A 17428-nucleotide genomic window follows, 5' to 3' on the forward strand; every position below is an offset into this window, starting at 1 on the left:
AAAACACATATTTATTTAACTTTTCACTGCCAGTTCAATTTTGGAACTAGCAGTGTTGATTTCTGTCTGTTCCATGCCCTGTTCATTGGACGTTCAATCTACTAAACTCCAGGCATAGTGAGTTACAAGTCATAGCCAGTTTTATTTATGTGTAGTAAACAGTCAAAGGGACAAATTTATCCATGCAACATATATTGTTCATATTTATAAAAAAAAAATTGGTGAAAAAATCATCATATTATATTAAATATGTATTTATATTGTGCATACATTGCACATGCTACAAAAATGTACTCACTTATTCCTTTACAATCTTATGCAGTAATACTGATGCTTACATGTGCATATTTGGAACCATGCCACATAATAACTGCTTGCTAAGGTAATTCATATACAGTAATAGTAAAACATATTTGTTGCATACAGCGCAGCTCTGCTATGTAAAAGTACAACAAAAGAAACATCTACTACTACTAATTAATGGGTCTCCGGACTAGTACTGGGCCACAGACCACTTGGTACTAGGCTGCACAGGGTGTTATACTGAAAAATGACCTCTTTTTCGCAGTTTGGGCAGCAAAGCCTTAGCTACATGGAGTAGGATGCATGGGGAGGGAGCTCCTGTGCTATCCTGATTATATCTTGATTCCTACTTTTCTCACCTGCTTTTGGTGCCTTACCGGTACTCCCAGGCCCCTTCCAAGTGGTGTCCAAGTCCTTTCCAGAACATAATTTTTCTGTAATCTTTTCTTTTTCTTATTTTGGATGACATTTTGGGGGTTTCAGAACCAATTACAGTTCTTCCATAGAGTTTTGGTCACAGTTTTGGTATTATCAATAAAAACAACTCATTTGAACAGTCATTAATATCTAAGGACCTGTTCACACTGAGCAGAATTCCAGGGCAGAACTCTCTACCGCGGAGTCCTGTCTGCCTCGGTGTCAAACAGGGTGTCTATGGGAGGCCTTGCACGCCTTCGCTCTCCTCTGCTCAAAGAATTGGTAGTCCCTAACACATTTATGATCTCAAAATTTTTGTATTTATTTATATTTGTTGTTTCTGCTATCTGTCTGTTGTCAATACATCTTTATCTATGATAACAGCTGGGTTTAGATAAAACACAGGAAGTGTGGGAGGGACATTCAGAGCTCTGCGCTCTCCTGTGTTGTCAATTACAGTGCAGTGACACTAAGCTGCAGAAAAAGTCCAAAAATTTGAAAATAAAATGACTTTTGCTCCCTCTTTTTTGGATAACCAGCCATATACTATTTAGCAGCACCAACCTAGCATTAGCAGGGTGAGATTGCTCACTGTTTTGTTTTTTTCTCAGCCTACTAATACCAGCCTGATGCTGCCCCAATGGTCAACTATCAGTAGATAATTGGGCAATGTACTGTACTCGACTCCTCAATGGACTGTACTCAACCAGGTACCCCTGGTGGTGATAGGTGCAGGGCTAATAGAGGGGTATTTGTGGAGTATGTTGTGGCTAACAATAAGAACTACCTTATTAATGGAGGGCAAAAATCAAATAGTGGTCATTGGTAAAGCCTTTGTGACAGTCTGAAAGCAAATGCGCAAAAAACTTGATAACACTTGTTGTTAAAAAAGAACAACACCACACAATCCTTTTTGACCGTTTTATTATCAAATAAGAAAGGTGCTGCCATCAAAAGTCCAATCAAGTCCACTTAATCCTAAAACAAATATATATATATATATATATATATATATATATATATACACACACATATCTTACAGGTGAATATGATCATGGTTTATAGTGACCATTCAGAGCGTAACTAGAAATGGCTGGCCCCATAGCACACAGTTCCAGTAAAAAAGCCCCCTGAGCACCCATACAGACATAGTGCTCCATACAGTAATTATGCCCCCTCTGCCTCCATACAGTAATAATGGCAACAATGTGCCTCATATAGTAGTAATAATGACCTCTGTGCAGGGCTGCTTTTGGCATTGAGCTCTCATTGTCCTGTACCTAGGACAACAGTGTTGAAGTCCCAGCACTGCAGTGAGGAAAGAAAAATACTTTTGATGTAGCTGAAGTTGCTATTCTGTGACTTGGGAGGGAAAAACAATGATGGTACTGATATAGTGCATCGTACTATGGTAACAGTAGATCCCGGCAATGGAAAATCATAAAATAATAAAACTTTTATTGATGCTATGTAAAAATACACCCAATAAGTGATTCTGACATCCAGAAACAAATGATTTAGATAAAATTATTCACGACCATGAGCCAATAGAACAAACAAATAAAACACAGCACATTTTGCCACGTCACATGCACAAATGCACACCGAGTCAGAGACCCTCGTACCGCCAGACTGCTAACAAAAACAATATCTCCCATTTGTTTAAATGTACATAAATTAGAGCTGAGAAGAACAGAACATGGATGAGAATTTGCAATCGCTAAGTATGTTGTGTATTTGTGAGTAATTTCACAACTTTCTGTATATAGGGGTAATATCCATGGTAAGTCTGCAACAAAATACACATACAGATAAATTGGTTAAGTGCTTGTTTAGTGACTGACGAGCAATGATTTTTTCTTTTAAACTATAGACATCTGGACAAAAAGATAAATTGCTAAATCATTTTCCTTGAGTCCGAAGGCAGCACAGCTGGAGTATCAGTCTTCAGTCTCCTCCCTAGAACTTCCTCAATTAAAACAATTAAGATATTACATGAAACACGTGTATAAATGAAGGCAGCCTGTAGCAATTGCCGGGCCGGGAACAGCACCAGAAAACATAAGAGGACCCAGCGTATAAGCAGCGCACCACCACCATTAAAAACCGCTGTCAGTTTTGTCAGCAGCATTTAAATAGTTAATTAGATGGCATGAAGAAACGCTCTATGCCAGCTAAGACCTGCGATACCATCATGAGCCTTCTATGTACCCCCTTAGGGACTCCCAGTTACCAGGTATATTGTGGGTCCTTACAGGGTTAATGAATCTGGAGATAACGGTTAATTGGAGAATCTTCCATCCGTAAACGCATTAAACACCATAATATGGGCTCAGAGAATGTTGGGCTTAAGACTCATCTGCACCATCCTGCAGAAACTGGAGGATCACAGGAACATCAATATCTGTTGTAACCAAGATGAAAATTTCTTCCAGAGCTCAGCATAGGTAGCCATAGTAGTAGCAGCAGAGAATTATAATGACATCTTCATGCAGGCCTTTACCCTTTCACCTACTTCTTTTAAGTTGTATGCTGTCAAATGAAGATTTAGCAGATGTGGATGGAAAAGCCTTTGTTGTTTTTAGAATATCCTGTTGACTTGGAGGGTTCTAGAAGATAAACCTCAAAATTCTTAATATTGGTAACGATTTCCTGTTGGGACAAAAACGGGCTACTAAGATGACTCGCGGCTTGTCCTGAAGAATTTTATTAAGGACTCTGTGTGCCATAGGTAGAGATGAGTGGACCAAAAGTCCGACGGCATCGGGGCTCTATCGTCATGCCTGTGATCCCAGGCCACATAGTTACGATCCCGCGAATATGCGGCCAGGATATTCCAGGGATTTCAAAATCGATTCCCTGGAATATCCTGGCCGTATATTCCCGGAAGAGCAACTATGCGACCGGGATCACAGGCATGACGAGAGAGCAAACTGCTTTCGGACCAAAAGTCATAGATCTCTAGTCATAGGCACTAAGGGAAAACGGTTAAATGAACTTGTCTCTTCAAGACATGTAGAATGTGTCCATAACATCCAGCTTGTTCATCTTCCTGAAGAAACAGAACTTCTGCACTTGTTGATTTTGATGAGTGGCCATCACATTGTATTCTGGAAGACCCCACATATCCATGTTCTGCTAGAAGTATTTGGGACCATTCCTCTGGAAGCATGAGCCTTCGGCTCAAGATATCTACTTGGGTGTTTTCTGCTCCTTTGATGTGAACTGTTGTTAAGGATTGCAGCACTGACTCTGCTCAGGTCATGATCTGCTGACATTCCTTCTGAAGTACTTGACTTCTGACTGAGACAAGGTTTTCTGATTTGATGACAAACCCAACCTGGTCCAGCAGGGTTCTGTCTAAACATGAGCAAGTATGTTGCTGATGATGCAATAAGAAGCCAGTCATCCAGAGTCAGCCACTAGTCTGATGCCCTGAACACTCAAGGTCACTGCTATAATGAAGCAAACTTTTGTGATGACACAAATGTTAATGCTTGAAATTATAGGTGACAAGCCACACCTCTTATCCAAGTGACAAGTCTGAGAACAAATCAATTGGAACATGAAGGCAGGCATCTTTCATATTGAGAGAGATCATGAACTCGTCTTGATGCACTAGCCCAAAGACAGTTTTGTTGATTTGCATCTTGAAAGCTGTCTTCAGACTTCAAAGCTGTCATTTTTTTCTGCATTGAGTAAATTCGGAACTCAGAAATGAGAGAAGTCATACTGGGATCTTCGTTTGGTTTAGAATAAACTAGAAAATGTACCCAGCGCTGCCCGGGTGTAAAGTGTTAGTTTGTTAATTAGATTTGTTTCAAGGTCGCCTAGGAGGCAAATCTATGGCCTTGTTTGTTTTTTGTTGTTTAAGGGGAAATCTCCAGGAGCCCTATATACACTATATACCCCGACAGTTCTGCACTGTTTATGTAAATTGTAGCTTATGCACATTAGAAATAAACTAAAAAAATATCCTAAATACCTAATAGCCAAACTGAGATTTCATGTGATCAGACTGTATACAGAGCCTGGTTATATACAACATTGTCAATGTTATATAAAGCCTGGTTATATACAACATTGTCAGTTTTATATAAAGCCTGGTTATATACAACATTAGCAGTGTTATATGCAGCCTGGTTATACTGTATACAACATTGGCAGTGCAAAATACAGCCTGGTTATATGCAACATTGTCAGTGTTATAGAGAGTCTTGTTATATACAACATTGGCAGTGTTATATACAGAGCCTTGTTATATACAAGATTGGCAGTGTTATATACAAAGCCTGGTTATATACAACATTGGCAGTGTTTTACAGTATACAGCCTGGCTATATACAATATTGGCAGTGTTACAAACAGCCTGGTTATATACAAGATTGGCAGTGTTATACAGAGCCTGGTTATATACAACATTGGCAGTGTTATTGCCAGGTACATAGACATAAAGATTTTTACCTGATACAACTCTGGAGCAGCAACACAAAATTGTCCATGCTGAAAACATGCAGAATCCAGATTTATGCCGCCACCTGCAGTAATTGGCCTTGGGCTTTGTTTTTTGTCATTGCAAATGATTAACAAGATTAACAGGAAACTGCTATCATGTAAAAGGTATTGTTTCCTAAGAGTTAATCAGTGGAATTTGTGTATACCTGTAGTGTATAGTTAGGGGTTCTGTATACCTAAAGTGTATAGTTTTTAGGGGTCCTGTATAGTTGGGGGGGGGCTGTATACCTGTAGTGTATAGTTTAGGGGGTCCTGTATATACCTGTAGTATATAGTTGGTGGAGGTCCTGTATACCTGTAATGTATAGTTTTGGGGTCCTGTATACCTGTACTGTATACAGGGCCTGCTTCAGCACCCGGCTTACCTGGGCAAGTGCCGGGGCCCTGTCCATCCAGGGCTGCTTTCATTCCTCACTCAGACTGACTGGAGGTAGGGAACATTCACCTCCCTGCCTGGCCAGCCAGCTTCTCCTCCATGCTGTAGATCAGCCTGATCTGCACTGCCTGCATCTTTCTGCTCTGGCCCAGGCCTGATAAGAGGAGGCAAGAGCAGCTCAGTTCCCGGGCCAGGAGACTGGCGACTGCAAAAAAGGGAAGGGGTGGGGGGTCAGTGTTTTGTGGAGTGTTTAGGGGCCATGTGACTCTCCAATTGCTGCAAAACCATAACTCCAATCATGTACTGCTAGCAGTTTGATAACAACTGAAGAGTAATTTGTTGGCAAACAGGGATTTGTCGTACTGTGTATTTAGTGTGGTGTTCTCTGAGATATAATTTTCCAAATGCAGAAAAACTACAACTCCCACCATGTACTGCTAGCAGGACATGATGGGACTAGTAGTTTGCCAACAACTGAAGAGTCACTTGTTGGGAAACAGTGACTTGTGGGACAGTTTATTAGTCATGAACGGAAAAAAGCCAGCTTACCCCATCCACCGAGCTTCACAGCACGGGCTCACACTCCAACAGGTGTCCTGAGTAGATGCGGAAAAGAAACGAGTCCAGCTCCCGGCAAGGTGGAATCAAGTGCGTTGTTTATACATCAGAAGAAAGCCTATGAAGATCTCAAGAGCTTAGACAACATTGTAATAAAAAACTCAGACAAAGGGGGGGGTGGTGGTGGTGATGGACAGGCAAATGTATGATACACAAATACAAATATTACTGTCAGATCAACAAGTATACCATAAACTGTCTGGCAATCCCACCAAAAGTTACACTCAAGAGCTGCAAAAATTATTACAGGAGGGCGTAGCACTACATGCACTCTCTGATAGAGAGGCTGAGTTTCTCTGTCCGCAGAACCCCACCACCCCCATCCTTTACGGTCTACCTAAAACCCACAAGGGGGTGACTCCACCACCCATGCGCCCCATAGTCTCTGGACGACAGTCGCTCTGTGAGAGACTATGCGCATGGCTAGATGGATTGTTACAGCCCCTTGTGCGGCGTGTCCCAGGCTACCTAAAAGATACCACTGATGTTCTAAGATCACTTCATGATGTCCCCTGGGAACCAGAATACACCTGGGTAGGTCTGGACGTAGTTTCATTGTATACGTCCATCCCTCACCCAGTAGCTATGCAAGCATTAGATTTCCATCTACAAACGTATAGCCATTATGATTCAGATTTGATTGTGTTTATCAAGATGGCCACCTGGTTTCTCATGACACATAATTTTTTCTTCTGTTCGGGCAATTTTTATTTACAGATAAGTGGAGTTTCCATGGGAGCCAAGTACTCCCCCTCCCTTGCTAATCTCACTATGTCCTTTTGGGAGGAAAAATTCATTTATACTGTGTCCAATCCCTTTCTCCGCTCCATACAATGGTATGGCAGATACATCGATGATCTGCTCATTGTATGGAGCGGAGAGATGTCTGATTTGGACCAGTTTTTGTCTTACATCAATTCCAACTCTTGGAACTTACAGTTCACAGCGAACATGCATCCAAATACTATGGTTTTCCTGGATTTGACACTGCAGGGCATTCCAGGCCAGGTTATTGGCACCACAAATTTCAGAAAACCCATTTCAGGAAATACCACACTACATGCTAAAAGCAACCATCCCCTGCATACGATTAAATCCATTCCAGTAGGTGAACTTCTCCGTATGAAGAGAAATTGCAGCCAGGAGACACTATACATACGTGAAAGACAGATATGCACACAACGTTTATTGGACAGAGGGTACAAAAGGTGGATGATCGACAGAGCATGCAAAAAAGCGGATACTAGGGGAGGCATTTATTAAGTCCGGCGTTTTTTACGCCGGACGTAAAAATGCCCCCGCAGCTCCGGCGCTACGGAGATTTATGTAGAGGCGGACTGCCTCTACATAAATCCCGTGCGCGCCGTTGCTCACCGCCGAAAACCTACGCCAGCTGAGGACTGGAGTAGGTTTTCGGCGTACATTTTGGCGGAACGGATGATAAATCGCGCGGACTCTGAGTCTGCGCCCTCCGTTCCGCCCACTCTCCGCCCCTTTTCCGCCCCCTCTCCGCCCCCTGGCGTACTCGGCGGAAAGTGCCGATTTGCGAATATTTTATTCGCAAATCCACCATTTTTGCTTAAAAAAAGACGCAAATCGGCACTTTCCGCCGAAAATCATCCATTCGCCGGATGATACATGTGGCCCTAGGAGTAGAGAAGAGTTATTACAAGACAGAACCACATCTAACTCACAATGCAAACAGAAACCTACACTAGTCACTACATTTAGCCCCCAATTCACACACATAAAGAATATTGTTAACACTTATTTACCCATCTTGAAGGTAGACCCTACAATGAAGACAGTATTGTCAGACGGCATCAATGTTGTATCTAGACGAGCGCGCACATTAGGTGACACACTATCACCATCTATGCCGGGTAACAACAAACATCGCAGGAATAATGCCACTTGGCTCAACACAGTTGGGTTTTACAAATGTGGCCATCACCCCTGCAAAACATGTTCATATAGCATAACACGCAAAGAATTCACCGATACAGGAGGTAACAAAACATACCAAATAAAATCTTTTCTAAACTGTAACAGCTTTAATGTAGTGTATATTATCGAATGCACAAGCTGTAATATTTTGTATGTAGGCTGTACAACTAGTAAGTTGAAAACCCGTGCTTGCGAACATCTATACGATATTGAAAACCCAGGCAATAGAACACCATCCGGGGCGTCAAAACATTTTCTAGATATACATAACGGATCCACTAAATCCTTTCGCATATTTGCTATTGAAAAAATACATACCACCATCAGGGGAGGCGACATCCAGAAGCTGCTCAAGGACAGGGAAGCTTTTTGGATGTTCTGCCTGGACACCTGTTTCCCCCAGGGCATGAATTTAAAGAGAGAACTTCTCATTTATTATTGATTACTTCTGTGTTCTATATGTTGGGAATCATCATACATACTCCACAAGTTGAGACCACATATACGTGATTGCCCCTTTTTTTCTCGGCCAGTAGCTTGGTTATATTCCTCTATGTAGCTATACTGATTCCTGATGACTCCCATGTGAATTCATGTCTATCTGCTCTGCTGTTTAACTTTCAGCACTGCTATTCCAGTGTGAATTCCTGTTTAGCTTTCAGCACTGCTATACCAGTGTGAATCCCTGTCTATCTGCTCAGCTGTTTAGCTTTCAGCACTGCTATACCAGTGTGAATTCTTGTTTACCTGCTCAGCTGTTTAGCTTTCAGCACTGCTATACCAGTGTGAATTCTTGTTTACCTGCTCAGCTGTTTAGCTTTCAGCACTGCTATACCAGTGTGAATTCCTGTCTCACCCCTAGCATAAGTATGGTCTTGTGCTCATATGTTGAGCATGTATGGCATTTGGGGCAAAGGTGTATATATTACACATACACTAGTGTGATCTGTGTTTTATGATGTATTTTGCTATTATGAATCACTAGTCTTTTGTCTCCACAAGCTGATCACACTTATTTAGTTCGCAGCTGTGCGGTGATGCAGATGCAGTCAGAGAGGTGGGCGGTCCACTGCCCTGCCCCCCCGCCGGCTGGTAACTATTTATTGTGATCTAACTTAGTGGAGGATAGCCATGATTAAGGCTGCGGTGTAGCAGCCGAAACGCGTAGGCTCTAGTTGGGGGCATGCCGCACGTGTGTACGGTGACGGAGATACAATAAACAACGCACTTGATTCCACCTTGCCGGGAGCTGGACTCGTTTCTTTTCCGGACAGTTTATTAGTGCAGTGTTCTCTAACATGTGACTTTCCAGTTGCTAAAAAACTACAACTCCCACCATGCATTGCTGGCTGGACATAATGGAAGTTATAGTTTTGCAACAGCTGAAAAGCCACTGATTGGAAAACAAAGATTTAGGAGGGCAGTTTATTTAGTGCAGTGTTCTCCAACATGTGACTCACTCTCTGGTTGCTGCAAAACTACAACTTCCATCATCCACTACTTGCAGGACATGATAGGAGTTGTAGTTTGACAACAGCTGTCGAGCCACTGGTTGGGAAACACTGATTTATGGCACAATTTATCAAGGGGGGCAGAGACACAGTTTATTGGAGGGGGCAGTGGCACAGATTATTGGGGGGCAGTAAGAGTTTATTGTGGGGAGGGAGGAGCAGTGGCACAGTTCATAAGGGCAAAGTTCTTTTTGCACAAAGAAAGGGCCTTTGTCATGTATTTACCTGGTTGCTCTGCAGCACTGCAGAGGCAGGCTGACATTCCCATACACGCCCAGCCGGCTGATACTGCAGATAAGCAGCCTATCAGCAATTGGGGGCAGGAGCGAAGCTATGCAGGAGCACAGAGCCAATCACGAGCTGCCAGGCGCTCCATGCAAATCAGGGGCGGTGGATTTAAACGAGCAGCTGCTGCTCCATAGCTGCCAGTGATAGTTTTGCCTTGCCTTACTACACCAGCATCACTCTGTGTTATTACTCCCAGTATTCCTGACCTCTGCATTTGTTACCTGACTTTGGCTTGTTATCTGATTTTGCACCTCGCTCCTGACAGTGTTTCTGACCTTGGCCTGTTTAATCGGTATTCCTTTTGTATTGTGATTTTGTACTGTTTTGCTATCTTGGATTTGACCTCTGGCTTGTTCTCTGACTGTGATTTTGGTTCTGATTTGTGGTTTATACGTTCCTAGCTGGTTTGACTTGGACTGCTGACTTTTCTCCTTGTCTGGCCCTGCACTTAGCAGCGTAGGGACTGCCATCCAGTTGGGGTCTGTCACCTAGGGCAGTACATCCAAGGAGGTAGGGACAGTGGGCTGGGTTCAGTTAGGGCTCACTGTTCCCCTACGGACGTGACAGCCTTACTAAAGATTGAGGCCAAAAGGGCTCACCTACAGATGAGGGGCACAAAGGAGGCCTGACTACTAATATCCGCACTAAGAGGGGACATAGCTACAGATGGGGGTGAAGTGAGGGGTGTGGAGATCTTTAGTAGGGGGTAGCGAGAATAATGCAGTCCTTATGCCAATTTAACATAAAAAGTCCAACTTCGTTTTATTGTGGCATAAAAATATACATAGCAGCACTGTGCAAAAGCAGGATACAAAATAAACACCTGCCCGGCTGGGCTCTAACTAAACAGAGGTCTCACCTGACTCAACCAAACAGGAACAAACAGCAGCAGTATCTGACACAGGTCAGTGGCTTCCAGGCTCCCAGCAACATTCAGCCCTCTGAGCTGCCTTTTATGAGCTGGAGCGATTAGCACCTGCTTACACCTGTGTGCAAGGTGTGGACTGGAGTGGGGAGGGAATGGCAGGTCCCACTACCAAACCTACCCGCCATTCCAGTAAAATCCAGGCCCGGAAATAATAAACAACAGTTCAGCAGAATATCTCTGCTGAACCACATCTTTCCCGGAGTTTACCATCTCATCCCAGCAAGCAGTCTGGGTGAGATGTACACCCCCTCCAGTATCTTACCATTCACCTTTCTACATATCCCCCCCCTCTTCTCCAGACCGGAGGGCTGGGCATTTTCAGACCACAGGCAATGAAACCTTGACAGTGCGTCCGCATTTCCCTGTAATTTCCCTGGTCTGTGTTCCACAGAGAAATTAAAATTTTGGAGGGACAGGAACCACCTGGTCACCCTGGCATTTCTCTCCTTGTTTTGCTTCATCCAGGTGAGAGGGGCATGGTCTGTCACTAGCCTAAATTTTCTGCCAAGCAGGTAATATTTTAGGGATTCTAGTGCCCACTTGACTGCTAGACACTCCCGTTCTACAATGGCATAGTTTTTCTCAGCCGGAGTTAACTTTCTACTCAAATACATGACAGGATGTTCCTCCCCATTTACTATTTGTGACAACACAGCCCCTAACCCTGAATCAGAAGCGTCTGTCTGTACCAGAAACTCTCTTTTAAAATTAGGGGTAACCAATACAGGCTGTTGGCACAGAGCTGACTTAAGGCTTTGGAACGCCTTTTCTGCCTCTGGGGTCCATGTTACCATTACCGACTTCCCCCCCTTTTGTTAAGTCGGATAAAGGAGCAGCTATTGAGGCAAAGTTAGGCACAAATCTACGATAGTACCCTGTAATACCAAGAAAGGCTCTTACCTGCTTCTTTGTTAGGGGTCTAGGCCAATTCTGTATTGCCTCAATTTTATTCACTTGAGGCTTGATTAACCCTCTGCCAATTATGTAGCCAAGGTATTTGGCCTCCTCTAACCCCAACGCACATTTCTCTGCGTTTATGGTGAGACCCGCATCACTGATGGCATCCAAGACAGCCTGGACCCTACAGAGGTGACTTTCCCAATCTGCGCTAAAGATGACCACGTCATCAAGGTAGGCGGCTGCGTAGTCACGATGTGGCCGCAGAATTAGGTCCATCAACCTCTGGAAAGTCGCAGGAGCCCCATGCAACCCAAATGGCATGACTACATACTGAAATAACCCCTCTGGGGTTGAGAAGGCAGTTTTCGCTTTGGCTTTCTCAGTTAGTGGTATCTGCCAGTAACCCTTTGTAAGATCAAGGGTAGTTATGTACCGGGCATTACCCAACCTCTCAATTAGTTCGTCTACTCTGGGCATAGGATACGCATCAAACTTGGAGACCTCATTCAGTTTTCTCAAGTCGTTACAAAATCTCCAAGTACCGTTGGGCTTTGGGATTAGAACTATTGGGCTGGACCACTCACTCTGGGACAATTCAATTACCCCTAGATCGAGCATCCTTTTTACCTCAGCTGACACCGCCTCCCTCCTGGCCTCTGGTATCCTGTATGGCTTGAGGTTTACTTTACTTTTGGACTCAGTCTCTATGTGGTGTTTGATGAGGTGTGTGCGCCCTGGTAGGTCAGAAAACTTACTTCTGTTTACCTGCAAGAACTCTTTGGCCTCCTGTTTCTGCGACCCTGAAAGAGTTTCCCCTATTTTTACTGGAGGAACTGGTTGAGGAAAATCTTTATTTCTTCTTGTAGATGCTATCAGGGACTCCCTGTCTTTCCAGGGCTTTATCAAATTTATGTGATAAATCTGAAAAGGTTTCCTCCTACCGGGCTGGTGTACCTTATAGTTTACGTCCCCCACTTTTTCCACAATCTCATAAGGGCCCTGCCATTTTGCCAAGAATTTACTCTCTACTGTTGGGACTAAAATAAGGACTCTATCACCTGGGTTGAAATTTCTAACCCTGGCAGAACGATTATAAATTCTACTCTGAGCCTCTTGCGCCCTCTGTAGGTGTTCTTTCACTACAGGCATTACCATGGCTATACGGTCCTGCATTTGCGCCACATGCTCGATCACACTCTTATATGGGGTTGACTCTGTTTCCCATGTTTCCTTGGCAATATCTAATAAGCCCCGAGGGTGGCGGCCATACACCAACTCAAAGGGTGAAAACCCGGTGGAAGCTTGGGGAACCTCCCGAATGGAAAACATAAGGTATGGTAACAAGTGATCCCAATCCGGGCCATCCTTTTCCACTACCTTTTTTAGCATGTGTTTCAGGGTCTTGTTAAATCTTTCCACTAACCCGTCAGTTTGGGGATGGTACACAGATGTACGTATATGGGTGATCTGGAATAGTTTACAGAGCTCTTTCATTACCTTGGACATAAAAGGGGTGCCCTGGTCAGTGAGGATTTCTTTGGGAATTCCCGTCCTGGAGAACATATGAAATAACTCTCTTGCTATGGTTTTGGATGCTGTATTTCTTAGAGGCACAGCCTCAGGGTATCGTGTTGCGTAATCCAAAACCACTAGAATGTACTGATGTCCCCTGGCAGACTTTACAATGGGTCCCACTAAGTCCATGGCAATCCTCTCAAAGGGCACCTCTAAGATGGGAAGTGAGACTAAAGGACTGCGGAAGTGAGACACTGGTGCACTAAGCTGGCATGTGGGGCAGGACTCACAGTAGTTTTTGACCTCCCGATATACCCCTGGCCAGTAAAACCGCTGGAGGATTCTCTCTTGTGTCTTGTTAGTCCCCAAGTGTCCCCCAAGTACATGATTATGTGCCATATCAAGCACCATACGTCTGTACGGCTTAGGAACCAGAAGTTGCTCTACCACTTCACCATTAATTTTAGTGACTCGATAGAAGAGATCACTATGCATTGAAAAATGTGGAAACTGTTTGTCAGCCTCTGGTTTCTGCGGTACACCGTTTAACACAGTAACACTTTCTCTAGCACCTATGAGAGTCTGGTCCTGCAACTGTGCAGTCCCAAAGTTGTCTCGGGACACTGCAAGGTCAGGCACATTATGATCGGCAGAAGACTCCTCCTCCTCTCCAGCCAGGACCTGCAAAGGAAAGTTATCAACACCATGCACATATGTTAACTCATTGTTATTATTCCCAGGGGGTGACTGGTTGTCACCAAAGGGTTCCTCACATGTTTTTGAGGACTTTTGTTTTTCCCACAAGTTCCAAAACAGAGGAAAGTCACGCCCCACAATAACACTGTGCATTAGGTTTTTCACTACACCAACCTCATAGTTCACAGTTCCTAACACAGTCTCAAATTTAACAAGTGCCACTGGGTAGATTTTGGTATCTCCATGGATACACACTACACTCATGTTTTTACCCGGCACAAAGTCCCCACCCACAAGGCTGGCATGCACCAAGGTGACCAGGCTACCCGAGTCCAGCAAGGCCTTGATAGGATAGTCATTTAATTTAAGGCTGCAGACCTGAGGTTCAGTCTCTAGTCCAGGTGCCGCAACACACACAGGTTCTGCAAACAGCGACTGGCGCCGGCTAGCGTCACACTCCATGGGCTCAGAGGTAAGAGGGCAACAGGCAGCCATGTGTCCCAGTTCGTGGCATCTCCAGCACTGGATTGGCCCTGGATTGGCCCTGGAGTCCTTTTTGGGGCTAGTTAACCACTTGGGACCATCGCCAGTAGGTTGCCTGCCAGAGACCTCAGGAGCCCTTTTCCCTTTTTCTGCACTCCTCCACACTCCCCCAACAGATGGAAGTCTCTTACCAGCTGATGGCGCAGGTCTGGCACTCCGGGGAGGGGAAGACACAGCAGGGACATCATGGAGGTAGCCCTCAGTCGCTTGGAACCTTTCCACGAGGCTGATGAGGTGGTTGGCATCTCTGGGGTCGCCTTGCCCGACCCAGCGCTGCAAGTCTGGAGGAAGAGCCCTGATGTAGCGATCCACAACAACCTTCTCCAGGATCTGAGCAGGAGTAGAGGTGTCTGGCTCCAGCCATTTTCTTGCCAGGTGAATGAGGTCATACATTTGGGACCTGGCTGGCTTGTCCGGACTGTAGCTCCAGTTGTGGACCCTCCGGGCCCTAACAGCAGCTGTGACTCCCAACCGAGCAAGGATCTCCGCTTTCAGCTGTGTATAGTCCCTGACCTCTTGTGCACTGAGGTCATAGTAGGCCTTTTGAGGTTCGCCAGTCAGATACGGAGCAATGACCTCTGCCCACTCAGCAGCTGGTAGCCTCTCTCGCTCAGCCACCCGCTCAAAGACAGTTAGGAACGCCTCCACATCATCATCAGGAGTCATCTTTTGTAAGGTCTCTCTCACTGTCTTCCGCACACTGCCACTGGCAGCTTGGCTTGGCAAGATTACAGTCTCTTTAGCTGTGACAGTCTCTGTCAATGCCGCAATCTGCTTCATAAGGAGTTGATTTGTCTCCTGCTGGGCCTGCATGGCCTCCTGGTGCGCTTTCTGCTGCTGCACAGTAGCTTGCTGTTGCTGCAGGTTTGTTTGAACCAATTGCTTTATCAGCTCCTCCATGCTTGGAGAATCTGCTTGCAACTCTGATGCGGCTTTTACCCAGGACATCAGCAAACCAGTCAACTTTTCTTCCACCGTTGCCCCTAGCAACCACTGTTGCCCGCATCCGAAACACCAATTGTGGAGATCTTTAGTAGGGGGTAGCGAGAATAATGCAGTCCTTATGCCAATTTAACATAAAAAGTCCAACTTCGTTTTATTGTGGCATAAAAATATACATAGCAGCACTGTGCAAAAGCAGGATACAAAATAAACACCTGCCCGGCTGGGCTCTAACTAAACAGAGGTCTCACCTGACTCAACCAAACAGGAACAAACAGCAGCAGTATCTGACACAGGTCAGTGGCTTCCAGGCTCCCAGCAACATTCAGCCCTCTGAGCTGCCTTTTATGAGCTGGAGCGATTAGCACCTGCTTACACCTGTGTGCAAGGTGTGGACTGGAGTGGGGAGGGAATGGCAGGTCCCACTACCAAACCTACCCGCCATTCCAGTAAAATCCAGGCCCGGAAATAATAAACAACAGTTCAGCAGAATATCTCTGCTGAACCACATCTTTCCCGGAGTTTACCATCTCATCCCAGCAAGCAGTCTGGGTGAGATGTACACCCCCTCCAGTATCTTACCATTCACCTTTCTACAGGGGGCACAACTACAGATGGAATCCCAACTACAGAATGAGGCATAAAGAAAGGACATAACTTTAGGGGCACCAAGAGCGTCCTATTACTGTAGAGGAAGGTGCTGAAGTTCTTAGATGTTTGTCTGGCAAAGGGGGACATCTATAAGGGGGCTACACAGAGAGGGACCTACTGTTTTACTGTCGCCACATGATTTGCTCCACAAAGGGAACCGGTGAGGCTTTGTCGCCTAAGGGCCCACAAAACCTTGGAGCCGGCCTGACTGTATATTTGGGGTAGGGGGTCTACTATTTATTTCTGTGGATGTTGTGAGCCAGCTGGCTCTAGCAACCAATCAGATTCCAGCTCCCTATGAAAATGAAAGTAGTAATCCTATTGGTTGCTAACGCTTCCAACTGCCATTTCTGCTGGAGAGCTGCAGCACTAATTATATCACCTGTGTGTGCAGTGTGGAGATTCTCCCATTCATCTGTATGGGGCGCTCTTCCCCCTCCCGCTCTCCTCCTGTACATCTGGTAAGGACGGGACCTTCGCTCTTACCTTCCTGGGCACCCAATGTATCTGTGTGCCACATTTGGGGTCAAACAGTTCAGGCGTTTGGAAGTCTATACAGAACAGACAGACAGACTTTCATTTTTATGATATAGACTACAAAATGTACCCAGCAGTGCCTGGGTATAAAGTGTCGATGTGTTAATTAAATTTGTTCCAAGGGTGCCCAGGAGGCCAATCTATGCCCTTGTTTTTTTTGTTTAAGGTGAAATCATCAGCAGCCCTATATACCCCTATATGCCCGAGAGTTCTGCACTGTTTATGTAAATTGTAGCTTCTGCACATTAGAAATAAACAAAAAACTTTAAACATCCTAAATATCTAAAAGTCAAACTGAGATGTCATGTGATCAGACTGTATACAGCCTGGTTATCTACAACATTGGCAGTGTTATATACGGAGCCTGGTTATATACAACATTGGCATTGTTATATACAGCCTGGTTATATGCAACATTAGCAGTGTTATACAGAGCCTGGTTATATACAACATTGGCAGTGTTATTACCAGGTGCATTGACATTTTTACCTGATACAACTCTGGAGCATACAATTGTCCATGTGGAAATATGCAGAATCCAGATTTATGCCACCACCTGCAGTGATCGGCCTTGGGCCTTGTTTATTGTCATTACAAATGGTGCTTAACAGGAAACTGAAATCGTCTAAAAGATATCGTTTCATATGACTTAATCAGTGGAATTCATGTACATCTGTAGTGTATAGTTGGAGGGGTTCTGTATTCCTAAAGTGTATAGTTTTTAGGGGTCCTGTATACCTG

At 44.6% G+C, this 17428-nt stretch overlaps 1 protein-coding gene across 2 annotated transcripts in view; it reads left to right on the plus strand.

The window, feature by feature from the left end:
• GRIN3B (glutamate ionotropic receptor NMDA type subunit 3B) overlaps window positions 1-17428 on the plus strand; it is a 127374-nt gene that overhangs the window by 24167 nt on the left and 85779 nt on the right. The window lies entirely within an intron of this gene.

This window comes from Dendropsophus ebraccatus, chromosome 3 (genome assembly GCF_027789765.1).
Source record: "Dendropsophus ebraccatus isolate aDenEbr1 chromosome 3, aDenEbr1.pat, whole genome shotgun sequence".
Taxonomy (NCBI): domain Eukaryota; kingdom Metazoa; phylum Chordata; class Amphibia; order Anura; family Hylidae; genus Dendropsophus; species Dendropsophus ebraccatus.